The sequence below is a fragment of the Schistocerca serialis genome, chromosome 2, assembly GCF_023864345.2.
Source record: "Schistocerca serialis cubense isolate TAMUIC-IGC-003099 chromosome 2, iqSchSeri2.2, whole genome shotgun sequence".
Classification (NCBI taxonomy): Eukaryota; Metazoa; Arthropoda; class Insecta; order Orthoptera; family Acrididae; genus Schistocerca; species Schistocerca serialis.
Window position 1 is genome coordinate 538,192,664 of NC_064639.1, and position 14,323 is coordinate 538,206,986.

General features: G+C 42.5%; 1 protein-coding gene and 1 non-coding gene across 3 annotated transcripts in view; both read left to right on the top strand.

The window, feature by feature from the left end:
* LOC126457513 (myosin heavy chain, fast skeletal muscle) overlaps window positions 1-14,323 on the top strand; it is a 313,877-nt gene that overhangs the window by 103,184 nt on the left and 196,370 nt on the right. The gene's annotated exons all lie outside the window — the stretch shown is intronic.
* On the top strand, window positions 2,050-2,131 carry Trnas-gcu (transfer RNA serine (anticodon GCU)). The gene has a single exon. It is a non-coding gene; the product is annotated as a tRNA-Ser (tRNA).

Consider the following 14,323-nt stretch of genomic DNA (forward strand, 5'->3'; position numbering starts at 1 on the left):
GATTCGACAGGCAATAGACCGCTCCATTCGCACTATCAACAGAAAAGGCTCTGCTAACCGTATACTACGCCTTCCACATCGCTGGCAACGGGTTATACACAACGCTGGTCACTACTTTGAAGGTCAGTAATACGTTCAAACATGTAACTCATTTGTATTGGTTGTGAATAAATAGTTGCCACTATTTAAGTTCCAACCCTCGAATGTAGACATGAAGAATAAAGACGCAGAATTTTATAGCGTTCGTTTTATTTAAAAAGGTTTTGGAGTTTCCACATAAAAAAATTCGGAGGCTTTACTCTTCACCATGCCCTCGCACATAGGTATATTCTTGTACATTTCCAGTTTTTCGAGCTAAATGTCTGATCGACGGACCCACGCTAAGTATTGTTCAGGAGGTGTTAAATCATAAAGGTATTCTACACAGCTTAATCTTTTAAATTTTCAGTAATTTCGCCTGCTTTGAGGTATCATTGTTGTTTACGTCTATATAGTTATGTTTCCATTCAGATTCCGTGGGGAATGAGTTTCTTCTCACCGTGGATCTGGATCTGAGACCAAATGTCCATCTTTACCGTAACGTAATGGGAGGAATGCAATGTTTTCCGCATCTCTGAGCCCAGTTCAAACTCTGTTCAGTACGTTTTGTTGTAAAATTGACTGCTGAAGTGGCACTGAAGTGTAGGTGTGGAACCAGCCCAGCATTCCACAAAACTGTTGTGAGCGAAGCACCTATAAAGAAAATCCAGGCCACCGAATGTACCATTCGAGTGGTTGTTGTCTCGATCCGAATTTGGTTATTCTCCCTATATGCAGCTATTGCGTTCTGAGGAGTCATGTATAGAGGACAATGTGTAAATTTATCGTTCATCTTTCAAGACGATAGGATTTGGCTGTAAGTGATCACTTTGTCGCACTATGACTGTTGAAACAAACAACCTATCAACTGAAGATGCATCTCTATGGATGCGAAACAGTTAGTGACTTTTAATAAAAGTATTTTAACAGCTATGCAGAAGATTTTATTCACCATGTGGAATTTTGGCTGCTCTTGCCACACTTTTAAAATAATATTTTAAAACCGCGTATCAGACTCGAATCCGAAGCCTCACCTTTCGTTGATAATACGCTTAACGAGGGGAGTTGATTGTTCGTAATTACCACGTTATTGGCTGGGAGCATCAGTTGGTTCATTACTTTCTCTTATAATGTTTACTTCAGTGAGTGCTGGCGTAACCGTTTAAGACCATATCGGTATCGACAGTCTGATCGTTATCAGAGGTTCGCAAATATGGCTTGGCTGATAGCAGCTTCAAAGCATGCTGGAAGCCAACATTTCATTGAGGCGAGAGGACTCTGGCTGATGGCTGCGTCTAAACCTTATGCACTATTAAGAAAATGGCTGCACAGTCGAAAGCGGCGTAGTGAATAAATAATTTATGCGAGGTATGAGCTCTAATCTGACAGCAAGTTTCAGTTTTATGTGTTATTGTTCCGCGAATTACTTGTGTCGGGATGGACCTTCGAACAAAGCCACGGCTTTGGCCAGGTCAAAGTCGTGTTCCATCGCTAATGTTCCCGACGTTGACATTAAACGCCAACCATCCCGACGGAACCCCCTGCTGAAAAGATAAGCGTTGCGACTTTTCTTGTGCCACAGAAAAGCTCGTCTTTCACATCGCGAAAGAAAATAGAAAAAAAAAGGAAGAAGAAGAAGGAGACGAGGAAGAAGCGTTTGTGTGTGTGTGTGTGTGTGTGTGTGTAACGGTGCAGGCGACCACAGCTGTGCAGCGTTTCTCCAGAAGGGGAGCGCGGTTCCTGTGTGCCGTGTGGCCTTTTACGGCGCCTCGTTAAGGCGGTAGAGGAAGGGGAAAGGGACAGAAAGGGGAAGGGGCGTGGCGGGGTGAGCGCAGCTGCAGGGGCAGCGACAGGGCACAGTCTGGCGACGCAGACCCTCCTGCCTGTAGAGGGCTACGGCCGCTCAACTACGCTCAATAGCAGCAGCCTGCACACAGTCTCACACACTTACGTAAGCTCCCTCTGCCGTGGGACGAGGTGGCCGAGTGGTTAAGGCGTTGGACTGCTAATCCAATGTGCTCTGCACGCGTGGGTTCGAATCCCATCCTCGTCGAACGTTTTTATTCGCTAATGTCTTCCGATTATGCAACGGTGAGTACTAAGCGTTACGTAGGTCATCGGTACGTTGCAATACGCAAACCATTCGGTGACAATCAAATATCCTCACGTAAATAGAAATTTGAAGAAATGTCCGAATTAGTGTTATAACGAACATTATTAGACCTATTTGGCAAAACATAAGTGGCGAAATGTAGCATCTGGAGCCAATGCGAACGGAAAAAAAAGTAAGATGTTAAATCTCAGAGGTTTTGATAATATCAACGTCGAGTGGGCAAAATTAGTCCGACAACATAAAACACTTGGGATCACCCTGACAGCATGCCCTATGAAAATGACGGCTTTAAATTGGAAAGTTGCAGCAGATAAAGTTCAAGGTGCCATTGTACAGAATTTAACTCGATATATGAATCAAGTTCAAAGAACACAGTATATCAACTCGTGCATCCTTGCTAAGGCTTATTATACTGCCCAGCTGTTTCCAATACCGAGAATGATAGCGAGGAGAATAATGTCCAAAATCACAAACTTTTTGTGGAGAGGTGAAGTGTTCAGAGTACCTGCTAAAATAGCCACTTTAGATCCTAAAATGGTGGACTAGGATTAACTGATATAACGGATAAAGCCTCTGCTCTTTTTATCAAAAGGCAAGTTATTTAATAAGAGACTTGCGAGAAAGCATAACCAGCCAACTTTTCGAGATAATTAAACCTCCAAGCCTGCTTCCCCCGATAGACGTGCAGAATATCAACAGTCGCTTACAGCACGTGAGGATTTTCTACGTTGAGTTTAGTTATGTCAGTGTCGAACTCAGGCAGTCCCGACACTTAACATCGAGAGCCATAATGCGGGAACGAAAGAAAAGCGAAGGAAGAAACAAAATAGAACGACAGTTTCCAAACATTGAGTGGACTGAGATTTGGAAAAACATTAGTTCTAATGTGCTCACGTCTAATGCAAAAACGTCATGGTACAAGACAATTAACAACATAGTTAGCACCAATGAAAGACTGCACGCAATCGGACTCTGTGAAACAAATTTATGTCAACAATGCCATCTAGTTGACACAGTAATTCATAGATATACTTGCAGTGGTCACATGAATAGTTGGAAGTGGATCCGGGAGCAAATAGCTCTGATTACAAGAACATCCCCTGAGTATACATCGCTGTCATTGATACACAGGCCTGAAGCACGCTATTTCCCAGAAGCAAAAAATAACGCTGTGTACTGGTTGCTGGGAAATTTTGTTAACTACGTCCTTAACAAATTAGGATCCGATAGCATCATAGAGTTCAAGGTACACATGCTGTGTGAGTTCCACAAAATTAGACGCTATTCGAATCACAAGAAAAAGTTCGGTAATATGCTAAAAATTGTATTTGAAAGAATGGGCATTGGTTAAAAAAAAAAAAAGAAGACTGTGTTGACAGTGATGTATTGTAGTTACCTTAAGGATACTATTTAAGATTTTACAGTATATTTATGATGTGAGCTTTTTCTACTTCAGAGAGTAGTTTTTTGAAATTTATATGCTAATGTACAGAACTTATGTGACATTGAGATTGTGTGTCTAATAATGCCAAACACAAAACATTAAAGGTGCGTTATTGGCTTATACTAGAAATTTGGAAATAGACAGTTTTTATAGAAATGTTCTTATTGATTGGTTAAAATCATAAGATTCTATCTGATAAATGTAATATTCAATGGCTGGCACATTGCCCTGTTCATTTTTGCAGTGAAAGACTGATTATATAGATCTGACCACTTCAGATACATAGATTCAATTAATGTCCAGAAAGAGTAGTTGGAAGGCTAGTCAATTTTATTATATATCTCCTTTCCGCCATTCTCAAGTATTTCAGAAATTGTCTAATATGATTATTCAACTGCTTTATATTTAAAATTATCCCACCAACTTGCTGATACCCATCATAAAGAACTAATTATGCTTCTGTAAAGATTGCAGCTCATAATTCAAAGTGCAGATTTTACTTCTTCAGGTTGAAGTTTGAATGTCTTAAAATTTTTTTCTCTTGGTGTTTAATTTAATTCTTTCTGGTAATTTAGTCAGTAACACAATTTTCTGTTGTCTTTCCTTAACGTCAGCGTAATTGAAATGATCAAACCGTTTTGTTTAAACAACTTCATGTATGTATAACTTAGTATGTATTTGGAATGTGTAACATTGTTTTTTTTTAATAAAGGTTTTTATATTTAAAAAAAAAAGTGGTTAAGGCGTTGGACTGCTAATCCAATGTGCTCTGCACGCGTGGGTTCGAATCCCATCCTCGTCGAACGTTTTTATTCGCTAATGTCTTCCGATTATGCAACGGTGAGTACTAAGCGTTACGTAGGTCATCGGTACGTTGCAATACGCAAACCTTTCGGTGACAATCAAATATCCTCACGTAAATAGAAGTTTGAAGAAATGTCCGAATTAGTGTTATAACGAACATTAGACCTATTTGGCAAAACATAAGTGGCGAAATCTACCAAACTGTCACAAAGAAATATAAAACTGAAGTGACCACTTTACAGTGAAACTATTCAGATCAGACTGCCTGCCACTCGCTGACGAGTGTGATTATCTTCTTCGAAACTGAGTTGCTATGGGGTCTTAAGTTACTGTACAGTACGATCCTGGCGCTGCTGATTTTCCTGCATTTTTTATATACATTTTTTCTGGTGCGGACTGGCTGTTTAATGTTGCTTACCTTTACGAGCTCCCGATGTTTCCTAGCATTGCGCTTGTCAGTTTCTTTTTTTCGCCTCGGTTCTCGAAGCGCGGAATTTCCTCCCAAGCATTACGACACCGCACTGGGCGATTAAGTGCAGTGGTTTTCGAGTTACCAGTTTGAGCCGGACATATTTTCACGTTGTCCTTTAATAGATCTTTATATCGTCTTTGTGGTCTCCTTAAACCAATCTTTAGCTGGGAATGCATAATTTGTTTTGGTAGCTGGGATTCAGGCATGCAAACAATGTGGCCCGTCCAATGAAGCTGATGATTGATGATCATGGTTTCAAAGCTGATAGAGTTTGTTTCTTCCAGAACACTGATGCTAGCGCGTCGATGTTCACCCTTACGATCCTTGTCAGGCAGCGCTAATGTTTCTTTTCCAGACAATGCATGGGCCTTCTGTAAGAGATGTTATAACAGACATAGACCTCGGTCTTAATGCTGACGTTATGGTTTAGGAGGCTCTTACACGAACGCGACAAAAAGCCGTACTGGTACATCTGAAGCGGTGTTGGATTTCATCAATATTTGCATTTGTTGAAAGATGGTTGCCCAAGGAATGGGAATTGTTCGGTGTTCTTTAGCACATTGCCTTGGACTGTGATTGTTGGTCGTGTGATGATAGAGTTAGACGCAAATTGACGTACGACCTGCGTCTTCTGAACGTTAAGGCTTAGTCCAATGCGCCCATAGGCTTCATCAAATGCATTTAGGATTGCTTGTAGATCTTCTTCTCAGTTGACAAGAACGACATTATCATCTGCGTATTGAAATTTAATGATGGTTGCAGTGGATACTTTAGTATTCGCGCATAGTCTACTAATACTGAACAATCCACCATCAGTCCTACGTTCTATTTCTATGCCCCTTAGCAGTTTCTCATCGACAATATGATGCACAGTTCTAACAAATGTTAAAAACAAAGTAGAAGCTATTATACAACCTTGCGTCACACCCACCGTCATTCCGAAATTCTCTCCAGCGCTATTGTTGACCAGAACCATGCCATTCATGTAATTCTGCAGCAGTCTAACAATGTTAATGTCCGGCACAGGACAGCCTGTTTCAGCTAAGATCTTCCAGAAGGCTTCCCTTTTGACTGAGCTGAAGACCTTGTCAATATCTACGGATATCATGTATAGAGGATGTTGTGGTTCGTTGCACTTATCCTGTGTTTGTGTGGCACAGAAAGTCATGTCTGTGGCAGTGCCATTAGGGCGAAATCCTTACTGTTTTTCAGACACTCTTAAGCAAAAGGTATCATCAGGTTGGGTAGAATTCGAGCAAGTATTTTTCCAGCAGCAGATAGAAGATATAATCCACGGTAGTTACCACAGTCATTTCTGCTCCTTTTTTGAAGATTGTCGCCGTCAGTATATCTTTGAAATCAGGAGGAATTGTTTCAGTGTTCCATATTTTGACACTGAACGTTTGTATATGGTCAACGATGATTCCTCTGCCCTCCTTGAAAAATTCAGCAGAGATTCCATCTGATCCAGCAGCTTTGTTTTTTTGTTTTTGTTTTTTTTTAGTTATTTAATAGCTGTCTCAAATTCTTGTAGAGTTGGAACTTCGCCAGGATGAGGTTTTACAGGTGGAAAGCTTTTTTTCACTGCTGGGTCTTTTTCCAGGAGTTCGTGAAAATGGTCCTTCCATTGTGTGTTAATGAAATTTCTGTCCTTCAGGAGAGTGGAGCCATCCCTAGATTTACGTGGGTTTAGATCTAAACTGTAAACATTTGGAATAGGGCGAACGAAAAATCTCTGTATCACCACGAGAACTGCTAGAAATATGATAGACGACGATCAAATTTTGCTGCCGGATTAGTAATTTCTCCCGGGTTGTCAAGACAATGCATTTGGCTAGAATGTCAGTCATCTGTCATTTTTTCTTGTCAGACTCAACCGTAGATACATACAGGAATTTATCCATTTTCTCATCATTGCGACAGTGGAGTCTAAAATCTCATCTATGGGTCATGTATGGACCATAACTACATGGCTGTCTGCGTTTGATTCTCAAGACAGGTCAAGAATTGAAAACGATGACGAAGAGTTTCCATTCCAACCAGTAACACCATCACCGGATAGAACATTGGTTGGGAAAATTATCTTCTAAAATGAGAAAGTAAATACACTTCAAATGCAGAATGTTTTGACACTACATAAAGGAATTCTGTAGACACAAAATAATTGTTTTGTGCAAAACTGGACTTTTTTATTGCTAAATGTAAATAATTTGGGAGATGTTTCGACAGTGGCTAAGCTATCAACGTTTTTACAACATTGTAGCTCGTTGCATTTAAACATAAAAAAGAGTAAAACATGGAGGCAGAGCGATTAAAGCGCTGGACTACTTACCCAGAGTGTTCTGCAGGCGTGGGTTCGGATCCCATCCTCTTCTAATGTTTTTATTCAGTGAGATCCTGCGAGAATGCTACTGTAACCTCCCCACAATAAAATATTATGAATAATATTCACATTTAGTGTAACCTCCCAACAGTAAAAGTTCCGAAACCTCCCAACAGTAAAAAATATAACCATAACATTGACATTTAGCGTAACCTCCCAAAAAATAAACTGCGTAACCTATCAATAATAAAATGTGACTAATCTCTCAATAAAAAATTGTGGTTCACTTACAACCTTTCAATAGTTGACTGTGAATTTAAACTGGTAAATTTTGGACGTCAGCAGTGCTGCGTCATGGTCCTGAAAGATCATTCTGAATAAATTGAAAATTCTTACCTCAATAAGATCGCCGGATAACGCATATATATCTGCTCCTATAAGAAATTTTTCTGGCACAGCCGAGTTCATTGCTGGCCGATAGATTTGTCATGTATAAAAAGAAACAACTGATTTTTCTTTTCAATAATCGGGATGACCAAGGATTGGAGAAATTAGTAAATTCTTTAAATGGAAATGAATGATTGTCAAAAGTTACTTTTTATGAGAAAGATTATTATTAAGAGATTTCTTTTTAAAAGCATTTGCATGGGACTTGATATAACAATCTAAATATGCGCGTGGCTATACTACAACGCTCAGGCACCGCCATCGCTCTCCACACGACCGGCCCAGCCAACTCGATACACACGACAGCTCGCTAGCAACTCCTTACTCCTACTGCTACACAGTTCCTACTGCAGTCAACACTGCTCTTTGGTCTGGAATTCTCTTATAGCTTACGTATCGCAGGCAGCGCGTGAGCAATCCATCGAAATTACATCTGCTCGAGTGCGCTAGCAACAAATTCTTTAATCATGGACCTCTTACACTACTAAGACATGAGTGAAAGATCGAGATGGGACACTCGTCCACAAAAATTAGAAATTTTCTAGCAGAACCAGTTCCTAAATCGTAGTGGATTATGATCTGGCGCATTTGTTAACGGATCATCACAGAGCCTACAAAACTGGTGGTTTCAGTGGCAGCGTTTCAATATTACTCCACAATGCTAAACAGCGTATGAACGGATGCTTTTGTTTTTATTCCATCTTTTTTTATTTACTGCTTCTTTTTATAAAGCAGATGGGGAAAATTTTAAGGTTTGGCGACGATATAATTCTGTCAGAGAAGGCAAACAACTTGGAAAATAAGTTGAATGCAATGGATATTATCCTGAAAAGAGGTTATACAGTGTCTGATCACAATAATGTGACCACCTGTCAAAAGCCTGAATAACGAGATTTTCAAGCTCGGACCGCTGCGAGACATGCGAGAAGATGAGATTCTGGAAGGCTCCAACAGGATGGGAGACAACTCCAATGTCGTTGCCAAGTTGCGTTAGCTTTCTCGATTCAAGATCCATTGCGCGAACAGCCTGATCAAGGTAGTCCCACATATTCTCGACTGAGTTTAAATCCGAGAACTTTGATGGCGGGGGACGTACGCTAAACTCATCGTGGTGCTCTCCGAACCATGCACTCGCGCTGCGAACAGTGTGACAGATTGCATTGTACTGCTGGTAGATGCCATCGTGCTGAGGAAAACAGACTGGATATAGGTGTGGACACGGTCCCCTAGGCTAGATGGATACTTCTGTTGAACCATTGTGCCTTTCAGCATAACGAGATTGTGGTGTGCGTACTGTAAGACCTACAGTACACACACCATCAGATTATTTGACCTGTCGCTCTAACGAAGTAGGCGAGTGTCAGAAATATGTCTCGTGGTTTTATTTTGGCGTGTTTATCTTCTGCCGTTAGGTCAGACGATAGAAATGCCACTTGCATGCTTAGAGTAGCAGATTGACGGTGACCAACTTTAAACAGAACTTGATTAATTTTCACACACATTTATTAAAATAATAACAAGCATAAAAATTACTTAACTTGGTTCTGGATGCTATTTACAATTGACAATCTGAAGTTCCTTTGGTATTGGTACGTTAATCTTATTCTCACATATATCTCTGATACTTGACAAAAGTGTCTATACATTTATCTTCATGGCTATGTACAGGTATATGGTAATCTTATTAGGCGCAGACTGAAACTTGACTATAGACTGGTACAGACAAAAGTAGGACTCGTACAGACTGGTACATACAAATGCAGACTGGTACAGACTGGTGCAGACAAATGCAGACTGACTAATAGGAGGTCTGTACACTCGTTATAATACCTCGTGCATTCATGTATCATTGCGTGAGTGTGATCCGCCAGGAGAAAAGGTTCTACGTTAGCAGCAATCTCATTGGCTGCGTTACATATTAATACGCAGATCGGCGGAAGCAGAATTTGGTCCGTCTCTATGGCAGCGCCATCTCGTAGTGCGGAGACGGACGAGCGCTGCGCCTGCGCTGTTATGTTTAGCGCGGCGCGCTCTTGTGGGAGAGTTGTGTACGCACTGACTACGCAGAACTATGTACACAACAGAGATCACCCAGCGAATACCACGAATATATTCTGCAGACATACCGCTCCCTCCTGTTGCCTGGATCCTTCCGACGATTGTTGCAGGGTGTTTGCTTTCAGACGTTCCACGCCGTATGGAGCATAAAAAGTGAATCATATCGAGAGGCCTCCCGTCGGCACTCAGTGGAAGTACACTTGCGGTACTGGCGTGCAAATTCCAGCCTTCGTCGCCGATGAAAAGCAGTTGGCATCAGTGCAGGAACCAGGCCCCTGCTGCAGAAGTCCATACCAAACAACGTTACCTGAACGGTCGTTAGGAGACACTGTTGATAGCCCCTTGGTTCATCTGGGCAGTCAGCTATTCGACAATTGCATGTATATTCGCCAGTACGCATCTCCGCAGCTGTCGTTCGTCCGTGTCATTTATGGCCCCGTGGTGCACCGCAGTTGCCTTGGCGCCAGTTTTGGATAGCGCTATTTTGCTATGCACGGTATACTTTAACAATGGCGGCAAGCGAACAGTTTACAGACTTATCCGTTTAGAAAATGCTTCCATCCTTGGCCCGAACGCCAACGATGAAGCCCTTTTGGACATCTGATAAATGGCTCCGTTTCCGCATTACGACAATGGCTGCAGTGTTATCCACGTCCTCCTCCTCCACCCCCACCACCGTCTCCCCGACACGCTTCATATACCCTCTTCAAATAGCTGCCGCCTACCGTCTTTGAGTGGTTATTGCACGCTGATGTCGAACACAGACGATGGTCACATTAACGTGACTGGACTGTGTAAGATGAGTATGAACAACAGTAAAGCAGTAGAATTAAATTAGGCGATGCTGAGGGAATAAAATCAGGATATGAGACGCTAAAATTATAGAAGAGTTCTGTTAGGAGCTGCAAAATAACTGACGATTGACGATCTAGAGAGGATATAAAATGCAGACCGGCAATAGCAAGAAAAGCATTTCTAACGTAAATTTAAGTTTAAGAAGTATTTTCTGAAAGTATTTTAGCCTTGGACCCAAGTGAAATGTCGACGATAAATAGTCAATAGAAGAAGACAATAAAAATTTCGGAAATATGATGCTACAGAAGAATGCCGAGGATTAGATGGGTACAACCAATGACGAGTTACTGAAAAGAATTGGGAAGAAAAAAAATATCTTACAACATGACTAAAAGAAGGGTTCGTTTGACAGGTCATATCCTAAGGCGTCAAGAAACTGCCAATTTTGTAATTTAGGATAGTGCAGGGAGTGAAAATTGTAGAAGGAGACCAAAGCTTCACCACCCCATAAGCAGGTTAAGTAGATGTAGGTAGCGGTAGTTAGTTGAAGAGGCTTGCAAAGGATACACTAGCTTGGAGAGATGCATCAAACCAGTGTTCGAACTGAAAACGACAACTTTTTTTTCGCGATAGTGTGTGACACTTAACACGGCGGAGAATCTGGAGACCCGGCCTGCCAGTGAATGTGCGTTGTTGTACAGTATGCTGGCCGCGGCGCGCAGCCTACGCACCGCACGCAGCTGCGTCTGCTTGCAAACAAGTGGCTGTGCCGGGGCCCTCACCGCCCACGACTTCCCAGCAAATCGCCGTCGCCTATTGCTTCGTCTCTGCGCAACAGTGCCAGCTGCGGCACGTGATGGCTAGCGAAAGCTGACACCGACGTCCCTCAAGGAAGCACTTGTGACACTGCAACGGATTTCAGCGACGCAGCGAGCTATCCACACCGATACCGACACTGTGCGGGAGACCTAATGAGATCTCTTGCGCACTGTACACCAAACACCTGCAAACTCTCCACAATCCCTCCCGACGAAATTTCAACAGATTACCTCCTCAAGACAATACTGCACATTCCCATACTTACCTATCACATCAGCTCTTTCCTCTCCATCCCGCACCATACCAGGGCTGTCCACATTCCTCTCCATCTGTCCCCGTTCCTTTCCTCTTCCCACCATAGTCGGGAACGCACCTCATTGTCCTATTCCATTTCTTGATGTCTTCTACCATCCATCCCCTGATCTATCCTCATCTCCACACTACAACCCACGTGTTTCGTCTGTTTATATACACGGGGACGGTAGTCGGTGGATGTGGTGTACATGTACAGACAAACAAATTATTAAAATATCAGAACAACTGGATAATTTATTCAATGGAAAGAGCTTCAAAAACTGAGCACGTCAGTAAAGCACTGGTCAACCTGTAGGCCCTGTACAAGCTATTATTTGGCTTGTCTTTGATTCATAGAGTGTTAGATGTCCTCTTGAGGAATAACATGCCAGATTTTGTCCTATTGGCGCGTTAGATCGTCAGAATCCCGAACTGGTTGGAAGGCTCTTTCCATAAGGTTTCAAAAGTTCTCAATTGGGAAGAAATCCGTTGACCATACTTGCCAAGATAGAGTTTGGCAATCACAAAGACAAGCAGTAGAAACTCTTGCAGCGTGCGGGTGAGCATTTCCTTGCTGAAATATAAGCCCAGAGTAGCTTGCCATAAAGGGCAACAAAACGGGGCGTAGAATATCGAAGACGTACCGCTGTGCTGTAAGGGTACCATGGATGACAGCCAAACGGCTACTAAAAGAAGTGGCACCCCAGACGATCAGTCCTGGTTCTCGGGCCGTATGGCAGGCGACAATCAGGTCGTTACCCCATCGCTGTCCAGGACGTCTCCAGACACGTTTTCGGTGATCATCGGAATTCAGTTCATCACTGAAGACAATTCTACTCCAGTCAAGTAGATTCCAGGACAAATGCGTCCAACACCCCTGCAGATCGGCTTGTTGGGGTACAGAGATCAATGGTATTCGACGCAAGGGGCTTCGTGAGCTCAGCCCCCTTTCTGTGAGCCGCCTGAAGTATCAGTTGCACATCAGATCGATGATGATGATACATCATGGGCGCTGAGTATCTTTCTCATGATCGGACTTTCCTCACTTTCTGTCGTTTCTCTAGATCGACTGCTGCCTTCTCGACGCTGTATTCTGTCATGACTGACCCATTCCTGCCACCATCGTCGAAGAGTAGCATAGTTCGTATTCCATTGTCGAGCGAATTGCCAGTCACTCCTACCGGCTACTTTAAGCTTAAATATACGACTTCTCTCAGAAGCTGATACCTACGTATATTATTGACGCATCTCTCTGCGAGGTATAGTTACTGTCCATCTGGGTACACGGAATGAAATACGCAAAAACTTTATAACCAGGTATCGACATGTCCCCTCTTTACTATCCCTGCCAGCTATGCGGTGAAACTGCGCTCAAGTATCACACATTCATCTATCAGCCACCAGAGTTTACAGTTTTGCATTTTTTGTCGGTACCTGTGTGAACATAACTCCTTCATGATGCGTCTTTTTTGTCTTAGAGCGTACATAAGTGATCTGACGTACAGGGTGAGCAGTAATTTACGGCTGTTTACTGATGACGCTGCAGTGTATGGTTCAAATGGCTCTGAGCACTATGGGACTTAACATCTATGGTCATCAGTCCCCTAGAACTTAGAACTACTTAAACCTAACTAACCTAAGAACATCACACAACACCCAGCCATCACGAGGCAGAGAAAATCCCTGACCCCGCCGGGAATCGAACCCGGGAACCCGGGCGTGGGAAGCGAGAACGCTACCGCACGACCACGAGATGCGGGCGCTGCAGTGTATGGGAATGTGTTGTCGTTGAGTCACTGTCGGAAGATGCAAGATGACTTAGACAGAATTTCTGTTTGGTGTCACGAATGACAGCTTGCTCTAAATGTAGAAAATGTAAGTTAATGCGGATGAGTAGCAAAAACAACTCTGTAACGTTCGACTACAGCATTGTTCGTGTGCTGCTTGATACAGTCAAATCTATTAAAAATCTAGGAGTGACGTTGCAGAGCGATAATAAATGAATGAGCATGTCAGGTTGCCAGTAGTGAAGGCGAATGCTCGACATCGTATTATTGGGAGGATTATGTGAAAGATTAGCTCATTTATAATGGAGAGGGCTGCGCATAGAACGCTAGTGCGACCCAATCTTGAGTATTGCTCGAATGTTTCGGTTCGCGACCAGGTCAGATTAAAGGAAGACTTCGAAACAATTCAGAGGCAGGCTGCTAGAATTGTTAGCGGTAGATCCAATTAGCACGCTACTCTGGAGGGAGAACGATGCTTCTTTCGTAAGGCGCTATTGCGGGGATTTAGCGAATCGGCATTTGAGGCCGACTACAGAACGATTCTACTGCCGCGAACGTACATTTCGGTTAAGGACCACGAAGATACGATTAGAGAAATTAGGGCTTGTACGGAGACTTATACACAGCCGTTTTCCTTCGCTCTATTTGCGAGTGGGAGAGGAAAAAAATGACTAGTACACGGTACCTTCCAGCATGCAATATACAGTAGCTTGTCCAGTAGTATATGAAGATGTAGATACTTCATAATCTCTATTCCTTGCTTTCCTAGATATGTCCCTTCTCGGAGCAGTTGCTTCTAATTTCAGTGAATGTCCAAAACTAGTTTTTATATGATACGCTTCTTGTATTTTATTTATATCATACGTGTTGTCGAATTTAAAAACGGGAA